This window comes from Macaca fascicularis, chromosome 6 (genome assembly GCF_037993035.2).
Source record: "Macaca fascicularis isolate 582-1 chromosome 6, T2T-MFA8v1.1".
Taxonomy (NCBI): Eukaryota; Metazoa; Chordata; class Mammalia; order Primates; family Cercopithecidae; genus Macaca; species Macaca fascicularis.
In genome coordinates, this window is record NC_088380.1 from 78,021,871 (window position 1) to 78,034,490 (window position 12,620).

The following is a 12,620-nucleotide window of genomic DNA, read 5'->3' on the forward strand; positions in this document are numbered from 1 at the left end:
TGGAAGGTGTGAGGTGAGCTGAGGAACCACTGCAATACTGACTTCCATTCTTCCCCTACCTGGGCTGCTTTTGTTGGTCAGATGTGGAAGGGAAAGCTGCCTTCTCTATCACCTTTGATCAGACCTAGGCCACAGTGTGAAGAGGAGAGCGTGCACGCTTCTTAGAGAAAGCTAGGAGATGAAAGTTCCCAGTCCTGCTAGTACACTCTTTGCAGGCTCTTGGGTGGGCTTGGGATAACGCAGCCCTTCTGAAGGCTACAGGGTGTGCTTTGTCTCCTAGATACAGAAAGCTCTTTGGCAGGGTCTAGCCTGGGTCCACAGTGCCCCTTGGGTGAGGGTAAACAGGCTCCAAGGTCCAAAACACGTCTGCTCTGAAGCCCCATATTAATTAATTAAAACCTAAGATATAGTTGAGAAAGAAAAGCAAAAGACTTTCCTTTGTAGGAGCACCAAATTAACTTATTGCTAGTAGCCTCTTGGGCACACAAATGAAAGCACAATGTCATAAACAGCAGTCCAGTCAGGACACTTGGTCAGCTCATCATCCAGCTTCTCTGTGGGGAGCTGCTATGAAGGGCAGAGCAGCCCTGGGGTGGTACGTGGCTGGGAATTGCCTCCCCTACCCTTTATCTGCAGCAGAGTCACTGACAGAAGGTAGGGTTATGAGGCCAGATAGAAGGGGAGATTCCTTTCCCTGTCCTGCCTGGGTGGTCCTTTTGTCCCTATCTTCCTGGAAAAGATGATTAGATACAGTTCTGTGGTGGGAAGGAACCCACCCGCATTGTTGCTTTGCAGATAAGAAAACTGAAACTTGAAGTGGTAAAATGACATGCCCAAGGTCAGTTAAATGTCAGAGATTATGATCATTGATGTCATCCAAAGAAAACTCCAATTTTGTTCTAAGCTATGAAGTGGAACCAATTTGTAATACAGCTTTCTCTAAGGGCTGAAATCCTATTTCTTAAAGCCTCAGTTTATGTTGTTCATGCATTGAGCACTTGGGACAGAGGGAATTGAGGCAAAGGAAATTTTTTTATTATTTATAATAGAAATTCCACTGTCTAAAGGGATTTGAGGTGCCTTGTAATGAAAGGCAGGCATATCATAAAGCTGTAAAAATATTTTAAAAGGAGAAAAAAAGTTGAAGGCCAGGAAAAAAAAAAACCATATCAAACCCCTAAGTTAAAGGCAGCCAAGGAGAACAGTATGAGTAATTCAATTCTCACTGCCTGTTGAAAGGAAGCATGGTAATGCTTAGCTACAACCTTCTTGGAGAAAAGTTAGTTGGTTAGTTTACTATTATTCTCTACTAATTCTGGAGGGTCTTTTTAAAAATTTTAATGTATTCAGGGATAGGGCTCTGGGCCAGATTGATGCTCTGATTCTTAATGACATAATGGATAGCCCCAGAAGAAGGTGCCAGAAGGCATCACTATCATGGCTTCACTATTACTCTGAGACACTGTTTTCATTGTGCACTATTTTATCCCCATATTAATGAGTGTAGATTTTACCCAGGCACATGTATTGTTACCTAATTATTTAGTTATCTTTTTACAGACTGTCAAGGTCTTTACTTCTTAATACAAGGATATGTCAAGGCAGGACTGCAAGCCAGGGAGACCTCATCAGAATTCATTCATCTGAGTTCAACAGCATGGAGTACCCACTGCATGTCCCAACCTTGCTAAGGAGCAAGGGATAAAAATATGAGTTGAGCCTGATTGATCAAAGATTCAATGATTTATAATACAATATGATGACATCATATAACAGTGATCAGAATGATGTGTTTTAGGAATATAATAGAAAAAGGACAGATTCTGCCCAGAGACATTGGAGGTAGGTTCCCAGGGGAGGTAATGTTTTATTCATTCTTTTAAAAAAATTGAGTATATATTTTCTTCCAGATACTATGTTGGGTGTTGAGATTATCAAAGCAGTCATGGTCTCTATTTTCATGGAACTTGAAGTAATAGCCTATTTGTAGATGGAGAAAAAGACTCATAGTGTATTGCAGAGGAAAAAGTATTGCAGAGAAAAAAAGAGCTCTATGAGCAAAGATGAGAGGGACATGCAAGCTAAAGGGTGACCAGATAACGTGTGGGGCATGAGGACACTTGAACTGTATCACACAGGCAATGGGGAGACAGTGAAGGACTTAGGAAGGGAGTGGCATGAACATATTTGTACTTTAAAAGTTAGCCACAAAGATTTAATTACATAAAAAATAAAACCATAAAAGTACTAGAAAAAAACACATAGGTAAGTATATACTTTTAACTTGGGGAAAAGCTTTCCACGTATGGCATCGAAAAGTTAAAACTACACAGAAAAGAGGGATAGATTTGAATATATAAAGATTTAAAACTAAACCACAAAACCACTAAAGTTAAAAGGATAAAAGTTTTTAAAAAGTTAAAAATGACAAATTGGGGGATATTCAATAGCCTTGATATACAAATGACTCATACATACAAATAAGAAGAAAATGCCTTATAGAACACGAATAAAATATTTGCAAAAGGAGATATTCAAAAGTTTCTCCCAAAAAACAGATGAAAAATGTTCAAACTCACTAGGAATCTAAACAAATTAAAATAGGTAGATATCATTCTTTACTTACCATATTAAACAAATATATTAAAAAAAAAAAAACAATAATGCCAGGGTTAGTGAAGGACTAGAAGAACAGACTCTTAAGTACTACCTGTATATGAGTGGTTTAGAAGACCAATTTGTAACAGGTGTCAGAATTCTTAGAAATGAATAGATACACTGATTTAACAAATTTATTTTTAGGAATATATCCTAAGGAAGTTGGCCAACTCACAAAAATGTTTTTTCCCCCCCAAATGGCTTATTTCAATGTTGTTTGTAATGGCTAAACAAAATACAAAAAGAAAAAACAAAAACAAAAACAAAACCCCAAACAACAACAAAAACCCACAAAACAATGTAAATGCCTAACCCTGAAACAAAGGATTGGTTAAAAAACACAAAGGCACTGCCACCCACTCAGATGCTATGTAGCCATTAAAAAGAATATGAATCTATACTTACTGACATGGAGATTTTCCCATAATATATTGTTAACAAAGAATAAGAGATTACAGAGAATTATAGCAGGATATCATTTTTGAAAATACTTATTTTATGTACATAAAAAATCCAGTAGGAAAGATAAAATATTGTATCATTTTTCTGATTATAGTTTGTAGTTTTTTTCATTCTGCTCATTTTTATTTTCTCAGTGTTTTACATCAAACATGGATTAATATAAAAATAATTCAATATTATAGCACATTAAGGTGATTAGCCTCAGGCACAAAAGATGAAGGGCATTCAGGAGGCATTTGCCATAAACTAGGTAAGAAGTGAGAAAGGCTTGTGCTGGACTCCAGTGGTTTCCAGTCCTAGCTATACTTTAGAAACAACTAGGGAGGTATTAAAAAGTACTCATTTCAGGCACAACGCAGAATAATTAATTTAGAGTCTCTGGGATGGGACCTTGACACTGGTATGTTTTAGTGTCTGCCCCCTGTCTCACCCCAGGTGACTAAAATTCGCAGCTGGAGATAAGTCCACTACTCCAAGGCAGTGGCAGTTAGAAAGGAGAAGAGGATTTGGACCTGAATTATGTTCTAGGGGTGGGATCTCTAAAAAGGGTATAAATCTTAAGACATGAAGTTGGCTTTAGTGGGTTTCCTTTCATTCTATATAGCTCTCAAGGTCAAGTGCATTGCTGAGGAATGGACAATAGCCTCTGCTGATTCCTCTGGTCTAAGCTGCAGCTGGCATGGCAGCATCGGAGGCTGCATCCATTCTCAGCACATTTGGAGTGCAATGATGCTGCAGGAACAAATCGCCCACCTTCCAAATGCCCTGTGAGTGAGTCAGTGCTCAGCAGAATTGGCAAGGTAGAGCGCTATAACTGCAGAGAAAGGATGACATCTCATATACATGTGTGAACAGGACTGTTTACTCATCGGATGGTTTTTTTTTTTTTTTTTTTTTTAAAGGAGAGGTTTGGTTTTCTAAGGTCCGTCAAGTTTGTTTCATCACTAATCGCAGTGGGTGTAGGTGTTAGCTGACATACCGGTAACTGAATGTTCTTAGCAATACTGCAATAGCTTCCCTTAAGGTTTAAAAATTATGATTTAATTGCTACCTCTCTTAATAGGTGTTACTCAAACAGGAAGGAAAATGCCACATACTCTCACTGGTTCTTGATGCCAGAGATTACTAAAGCAATTTGGAGAGATATTGAAAAGGTGTCGAGAAAATACAGGTGAATTTTAACACATGATGTGTATTGACATTTTTACTCTAGGTAGCAACAGAGAGACTTCTGTATTGCTGGAGAGGAATTATATGAGATTTTTGGCTCTGGAGACAGGATTTCTCACTTCTTATTGGCTGAAAAAAAATAAATGAAGCCATTATAAGCAGTATTGAAATATTAATCATACCTTCCAAAATTAAACACCCTTTTAAAAATAAAAGTTACACAATCTGTCTTTCACTTCATCTTTGACTTTCATCCCAACACTGGTGGGAGGAAATAAGCTCTGGTTAAAATCAAGACTGAAAGTGACTCTGACTTCGCAGAGAACCACTAGTGTCAAGGCGAAGAACTTGACTGTATCTTCTCTCCCACTTGGGGTCAGTGTTTAGGCAGATGACAGAAGATGAGGAACCAGGACAGGAAATGGCAGCGTTTCCACCAAAGGTCAAGGGGAACATTAAGATAATGGGCTACATTCCAGACCCAAGGCTGATGATCCTCTTCAAAGGAGTCAGTGGTGGAAACAGACACAGAACCACTCCCAAAAGGTACGATGAGGTCAGGAGCATTGAAGAGAGGCAGTGCACAGGGGGAGGTTGGGTGAGCATCTCTGAAGTTACCTTTCCGGTTGGTCTTTGACATCAAAGTGCATATGTCTGCCTTTCATGGGCAGGTAGAAATGCTGTGCAGGTGACAACAGGCCTCTGGCAAGATAAGAACAGAAATTTTTGAGCTTCAAATTATAGATCTTTATGCTTCACTGAAGCTGGTCTTTACAGGCGTGTCATTCCCCACTGTGACTGACCACAAAACCCTGCAGGGAAGAGGCTGTGGGGTTCCCTGTGTGGTCTCCAGACCCTAATATGGCCTTGTGGCTGCCGAATATACATCTCTATTTAAAATGTTCAGAATCTGTGTACGTGGTAAGTAAATTTCAAACAATACCCTCTCTCTCTTCTGCTCCCTGTCTCCAGACCCCCATTTTCCCTCCCTGGAGATAACCACTGCTAGTGCATTTTTAGGTTTCCTACCAGTGATAGATATTCTTGTACCGTTTCTCTGTCCCCGACACCCCACACGCACGTAAATGCATACGCACACATAAACATAACATATACATATTTTTACATAGAACTTCACACACCATTCTGTACCTTGTCGTGTTCCCTTACGTTCACTTATCAATAAATTCTGGAGATCATTCCACACCATTCCATACAGGACTGATTCAATGTGTGCATGAATGCATAGCACTCCACTACAGAGGTGAACTACAGTCTGTTCAACCAGGCCTCTCTAACTGATGGAATTTAGAGTTTTTCCAATTTTTGTCAACATTGCAATAAATGTCTTTGTATAACTATTTTTATGTCTGTGGAAGTATTTCTGAAAGATTAATTCCTGGATATTAAATTTCTGAGTACATGCACTTTAAGTTCTGATTGATATTGACACATTTTCTTCAAATATCAAGCCAATTTATACTCTATCAAGAATATACGAGGCCTTGAGAATATTAAGGGAAAGAAGGCCACAAAAGACCACAGAATATATATGATTCCTATATAATGAAACATCTAGCATAGGCAAATCCATACAGAAATAGATTAATGGTCACCAGGGGTTGGGGGAAGGAAGGAGCTAAAGAGTAACTGGTATTGGGTGCAGGATTTCATTTTGGTGTGATGAAAATGTTCTGAATTCAGATAGTGGTGATGCTCCTACAACTACAAATATGTTAAACCCTACTGAATTTTATATTTTAAAAGGATTAATTTATGATATGTGAATTCTATCTCAATAAAGCTCTTATTTTATAAAATGTACGAGAGTGCCTGTGCCTTCCACACCCCTATTGACAGTGTATGTTCACACTTTTTCATCATCACCATTCTAATTACAACATCTTGCTTCATTCCTTCTAAAGGAGGACTAAGCAGGAAATAGATTGAATGGGCCAACTAGGGATTTTAGGATTTGGGCTGTCAACTTTATAGTCTAACAATGGAAATGTCTAAGATGGAAACAATCAAAACAGTCAAGTTGTCAACAATTGCCAATGAGTTCAGCAGCCTAAACGAAACAAGCAAGGAATGAGACTTAAGAATTAAAAACGGGATGAAGGACCCAGTTCTTCCAGCCTAAAGGATTTTGCAATCTGTTTGCTTAACCACGGACATTAATGCCACTTCTCCTGAATGCAGAACTTAATCCAGCAGCCTGCCTTCAGTAGAAAATATGCTGAAGCTCTATGTAGGTGAAGAAGGTATGCGAGCTGAGTAAGACATTATTTTTGTACACCATTCTAGAGCTACTGATAGGCTGAAAAAATTAACCATTGCTTGCCCCTCTTAAAACTCATATTTTCATTGAGATGGGTTTCCTTTGGATTCCATTTCACCCCTTTTCACCTCTCACCTCTAGATTAACCCTGCTAAATACTTCTTTTTCTATGATGTCTTATATTTCAAACTGCTTGTGCCTTGTGGGATTAAAAGCTAAATACTCTTTAACAAGAGTAATCCCCTAAGTGGACATGTTTCTGAGATTGTTAGGCATTTGATCACAAGTGAAAGATGAGAATGCAGAGTGAAGGTATGAAAGCGCAGAGAGTAGAGAGGTTCAGGATTTTCACCTTAGTAATAATTGATTGCAAAGGGGCTCTCTAAGCCAATATTTGCATGAAAATAGGCCCATTCTTAATTCAAGAATAAGCTCATTTTTCTCCTTTCCATTGAGAAGCAATATGACCCCAAGGAACTACACCCCAGCAAGGGAGGCCTTGACACACTTGACCTTTCCCAGTTTTTGACTCAGCTTATGTGGCTTTAATAATTAACAGCTAGCACTTACAAATAGTGCATTTAATATGTGGCAGGCACTGTTCCAGGCACGCTATATATACTGGCTCATTTAAGACTCAACAATCTTATGAGGAAAACACTATTTGTCCTGCTGCTATGGACTGAATTGTGCCTCCCCACCCCTGTAGAAATCATTATGTTGATGTCTTAACACCCAGTGTAGTGATATTTGGGGATGGGCTTTGGGAAGGCAATTAGGTTTATATAAAGCCATGAGGGTGGGGTCCTCATAATGGGATTAGGGCCCCTGTAAGAAGAGGCTCCAGACAACTTGCTTCCCTCTCCTGTCTCTGCCATGTGAGGACACAGGGAAAAGCCAGCCATCTGAAAGTCAGAAGAATTTCTCACTGGGGGATCAAGTTGGTGATCACCTTGATTTTGAACTTCCCAGTCTCCAGAACAGTGAGATATAATTATTCATTATTTAAGGCATTCAGTCTATGGTATATTGTTGTGGTAGCCCAAGTTGACTAATGTAAACCAAAATTAAAATTCTAAGGCCCCCCAAACATCTGAATGAACTCTTCCTCTTGGCCAAGGGCGTTCCAAAGTTAACCTGAAGAACAAGTTCAGGCTATGATGGGAAACGGGAGCTGGACATGCCTCATTATGCCCTCCTCCCTTTTGGAATTACTGGTAGAACAGACTCTAAGTTTGATAAGAAACATTTACAGTTTATTCTCTCTGAAGCCTGCTACCTGGAAGTTTCATCTGTGTGACAAAACCTTGGTCTCCATGACCTCTTATTGTACCCAGATATTCTTTTCTATTGTTAATAACTCTTTCAACCAATTGCCAGTTAGAAACTCTTTAAATCTACCTATGACCTGGAAGCTCCCACTTCAAACTGTGCTGCCTTTCTGGACTTAACCAATGTACATCTTACATGTATGGATTGATGTCTCATATCTCCTTAAAATGTGTAGAACCAAGCTGTACGGACCCCACCACCTTGGGCACATGTCAGGACCTCCTAAGGATGTGTCATGAGTGTGTCCTTAACTTTGGCAAAATCAACTTTCTAAACGGATTGAGACCTGTCTCAGGTACTTTTGGTTTACATAAATATAACTGCTATCTTATAGAGGAGCAAATTGAGACCCACAGAGGCTGTCATATCTTACCTAGGGAGAAGTAGAAGATGATGAAGGCAGGATTCAAACTCACATAGTCTCGCTCCGGGGTCTGTATTGCTCATTACTATGGTCAAATGCCTGCAGTGAAGGCAATAGTTTGTGTATTCTGGCCTCTTCTTCTGCCATCTTGAAACTCCAAATTTGTGAGTCGTGTGGACTCACAAAAGATTGTGTTCAGGCTTCCACTGTATGTCTCATGTGTTTTGGAGTTCGTGCCATATACTCCATCAGGGAGCCTGGTAAGGGCTGGTACTTTTTTTCATTTCCACTCCCTCGATTCTTAGTACAGTGCCTGGGTAGGTGTTTACTAAATCTTGTTAAGTGAATATGTGTAAAGATGAAACAGCCTAATCTCACAAAGTTTTACAAATAAGAATAAATCATGTGAGTTCTTTGAAAATAAGAATATTGCAGTATGAGAGGCTGATTTGGTAATAACTCAGCTAAGAGACCTGCTTAAGCAGTTACCCAAGCCCGAGAGGGAGTACTTTTGTGCTGTCTTATGATAGTCTGAATGGACTTAGGGGGACACCAGTTTTCTATTTTGCCCTTGGCCCGTTGCTCATAAAAAGTACTACTGCAGGTTGGGCTGCCACAGAAGTAGGCTCTGAGATAGAATCTAGTGTGCAGGATATTTATAAGGAGGGTCCTTGGGATCTATGCCTGCTGCAGGAAGAGACTAAGGCAGAACTGGGTAGAGGAAGAAGTTGAAATGTGGTCCAGGCCCAGTGACAGCCTGGCCGAGCTCATGAGAGCTCTTGAGCTAGAATAGTCTTGCCAGAGTTGAGCCAGATGGCAAGGTCTTCTTACTCCAAAGCTACCTAGTCACTAGATATGGGCTGCCCAGGAGGGGCTTGATAGTGAGCAAGGCAGCTTGCCTGAAGGGGTGGCAGCTGAAGGCTGTCCGTTGACAGACTCCCAGCAGCTGGGACAACAAGCTCTTATTTCAGGGAGGTCTGGGTGGTGTATCTCAGGGTCCCACACATGAACATTACTTTGGATGGAATGAGTGTTTCCACAGCACAGGAGCCCAGCATGGTGAGTATTCTCATTATTACAGAATGTTACTTTCATCTCTTGAGCCAGATTTTCTTTTATGACTCTTGGCAGATGCCCAAAGATCCTATGTCTGTGTAGCATCTTTTTGAAAGGTTTTTCATACATAATATCTCTTGTATGAGATTCCTTTCTAAGAACACTTCACCTCCCAGAGTCTGGCTTTAAATTTGTTTTCTCATCTTTCCTTCATAGCCCAGAAGAAAAAGTTCCCTCCCCCTTTCTCAGGTTAATTTTTCTTCTATAACTTTGACTTGACCCTTCTTGGCCTCCTACAAAACTTAGTTCTTTCAGTGAGTCTCAAGTCCCCTCAAAGCCTTTCCTCTCCTACGCAGGGTAAGGCCCTAGAATATTATTGTATAGGAAATTGGGTCTTAGTAAGGGAGTAAACACAGTGATGTCTGGCCCTAGAAGCAGGGAGGCCAGGAATGAGATGCAGTTCTGCTAATGAAATACAGTGTAACACACTATAAGCAGGGGTTCTTCTAGGAAGTTTTGATGAATAATTCTTAGTTGCTTGTTCCTCTGAGGAGTCCCTGAGGGTTGTATCAGTGCAAGGTCTCATGGTGAAGTAGAAGGAATGTGGTTTTTGGAGTTATTCAGGGCTGATTTTGACTTATAGCCAAGCCACTTGCTAGCTGTGTAACCCCCTCAGTTTACTTACCTTCTCTTAGCTTTAGTTTCCTCACCTGGAACACATGGCTTACAAAGTCCTCCCTCAAAGCGTTGCTGTGAAGGGGACACTCAATGAGATGACACAGGGGAAGACTTGCATAGCATCTGGCACATAGTATACCCTGTCACGCACACGCTGCTTCCCCACTGAGGCAGTTGCACTGGGAATCCAGTTGGCCAGATGCCAACTCTCCTCTGGCTCATTCACACACGTGGGCCCCACTACTTTTTGATTTTACATTTAAACCCCATGCTCTGAATTCCTGTCTTGCCTTTATTGGTGAGACATCTCCATCTCACTTACAGCTGAGCAGGTGCATTATGAGCTGAGTGAATGCAAGATTGAACAAATAAAAAATACAACATGTAAGTAAACTCAAAAAATGCTTTTGGAGTACCCTGAGTTCAAATGGTTTGTGCCTATTCCATTCACAGATGACACATTCTATCTGCAGTGACTACCAAGCTGAGTATGGCAAGATGGTTTCTTAGCATGATAAGAGACTAACAGGACCTACTTCTCATTTGTTAACCCCTCACAGTGTACCAATATTAAACAAGGTATTTTAAAAAGATCTGTTCCTGCCTTTGTGGTTAATTTTTAAGAGTTAAACTTCTTTTTGTTCTGTGAGCCCCTGAAAATTCATTTTAAATCAACAGGCAAAGAGCCAGCTACAAGGAAGGGCAGAGCAAAAATAAACTTTATCCTGCAGTCATGTCTTAGGGAAAGAATTGGACAAACCTGTTCCTTGTTTCAGTAGAAACTTCAATCCATGCAGCAGAATTAAGGAACAGCTAGACTGGTGCTTGTAGAGGCAAAAAGATAGAGAGTAAATATATTTAGTCAGGCTAATCAAGCACACATCTGTAAGTGAATTTTAAAAATGACTTTGCTTTGAGGAAGTTGACTCTCATTTTGGTTTATTTCGTGATTGACTGAATTGTTCTGTCTTGCATGTCACCTTATTTGACTTGACACTAATCTGACAGAGGGATGTAGAGGAAAATCTATAGGCCTGGGTGTCAGCCCTGAGTCAGGACTCTGACTCTGTTGCTTCTTAGCTATGGCACCATGGGTAAGTTACTCAATCCTCTGACCTTCAGTTCCTTCAAATAGTAAAATGAGGTTTTAATACTTACTTCTTTCTACTATAGTGTGTATAAAATGTAATATACACAAAGTGCCTGGAGTGAAGTAGGTATTAAAAATGCGATAGTTCCTCTCTCCTTGCCTCCTAATTTCCAAAATATCCAATGGCTTTTAGTCATGTGATAAATTTTGGTTGCTACCATTTTTCCCTATTAGGCACTATTTACTGATACAGAATATTCTATACTTAGTGCTGTTGTCATAAGCAAGTCTCTAGACAAAGAGATGAAATTGCTGAGGCAGTTTAGCTCGATGGCTTTGAATCCAGGCTCTGGCACTTGTCAAATGTTTGACCTTGGTCAATTAAACATTTTGTGCCTCAGTTTCCTCATCTGTAATATGTGGATATTAAACCTCATTTCCTAGGGTTGTGTTGAGGATTAAATGAGTTAATCTATTTGAAGCCATTAGCATGGTGCCTAGCAATTGCAGGAACAATGTTGATGTCAGCTATTGAAACTGCTGTCCCTCGTTGCTATGTTTGTGGCTGCCTTCCTACTCACAGCTCTCATCTTCAGGAACTGCTTCCACCCACGAATCACCTCCCTCAGTGTTGTCTGTGTTACATAAATGGTGTTCCCATCCAAGCCCCAACTATTTAGATCAGGAGTGGACATCTTATCTGAGCTGGAAAAAATCAGAACCCTCTCTTTGGTTTGGGAACAGTGAGTAATTGAGAACAGCCAGCTGTGGGCTGTGGAATTGGAAGGTTGTATAGACTCAGGACTGAGGCCATCATCTGGGTCTTGATGGATGAATGGAGAAAGCTTTCTGCTAAAAGAATCAGGAAAGTGGGGACAGATATAAGAGAAAACCAGAGAGGAGAAAGTTTATTGCCCATAAGAAATGATGAGAGGCCTGGGAAGATGAATTTTCCAATTCCTGAGACCAGGCTGTGCTGAGCACTCTGTGCTTACACTCTTGAGATGCCCACATTCTTACATGATCACATTCCAATTCCCAACCCCTTCTCGACACGCTTAGGCAACTCTGTCTTCTGTGCAGGCAAAGAAGCTGTGATGAGAACACTGAACTTCAACAGGAAGTGATCTACATCCTTGGTCTACAAATGTTTTTGCTCACATAGTTGCAGAATTTTTAAGAACTATGTACCCCTATACATTTTCAAATAGATATCTAAAATTTATATCTTAAGTTTAAATGCCACAGCCCATAGAATAGTCCATTGATTGCAAGATACTATATTTCTTTCATAGTATTATGAACAGCTAAGAAAAAATAAATGCTTACCATTTTTGTAAGATACACCCCAACTTAACAGATGTTAAAATGAAAAATATTATGTCCCTTAGAATCATTGAAATGTGAACATTAAGGATATAATCCTTATACATGATAAATACTGACATTAAAAAAGCCTGCTACGTTCTTCTTTTAACTGTGTCCAAAGAATCTAAATACTATAAAGATTTAATATTCACATGATCCAG

The 12,620-nt window shown here is 39.9% G+C and overlaps 1 long non-coding RNA gene across 1 annotated transcript in view; it reads right to left on the minus strand.

The window, feature by feature from the left end:
* Positions 1–3,231: 3,231 nt before the first annotated feature.
* Positions 3,232–12,620, minus strand: part of LOC135971113 (uncharacterized) — a 69,274-nt gene continuing 59,885 nt past the window's right edge. Inside the window, exon 3 of the long non-coding RNA XR_010587194.1 lies at positions 3,232–4,992. This is a non-coding gene — a long non-coding RNA (uncharacterized lncRNA). The remainder of the gene's footprint in view (positions 4,993–12,620) is intronic.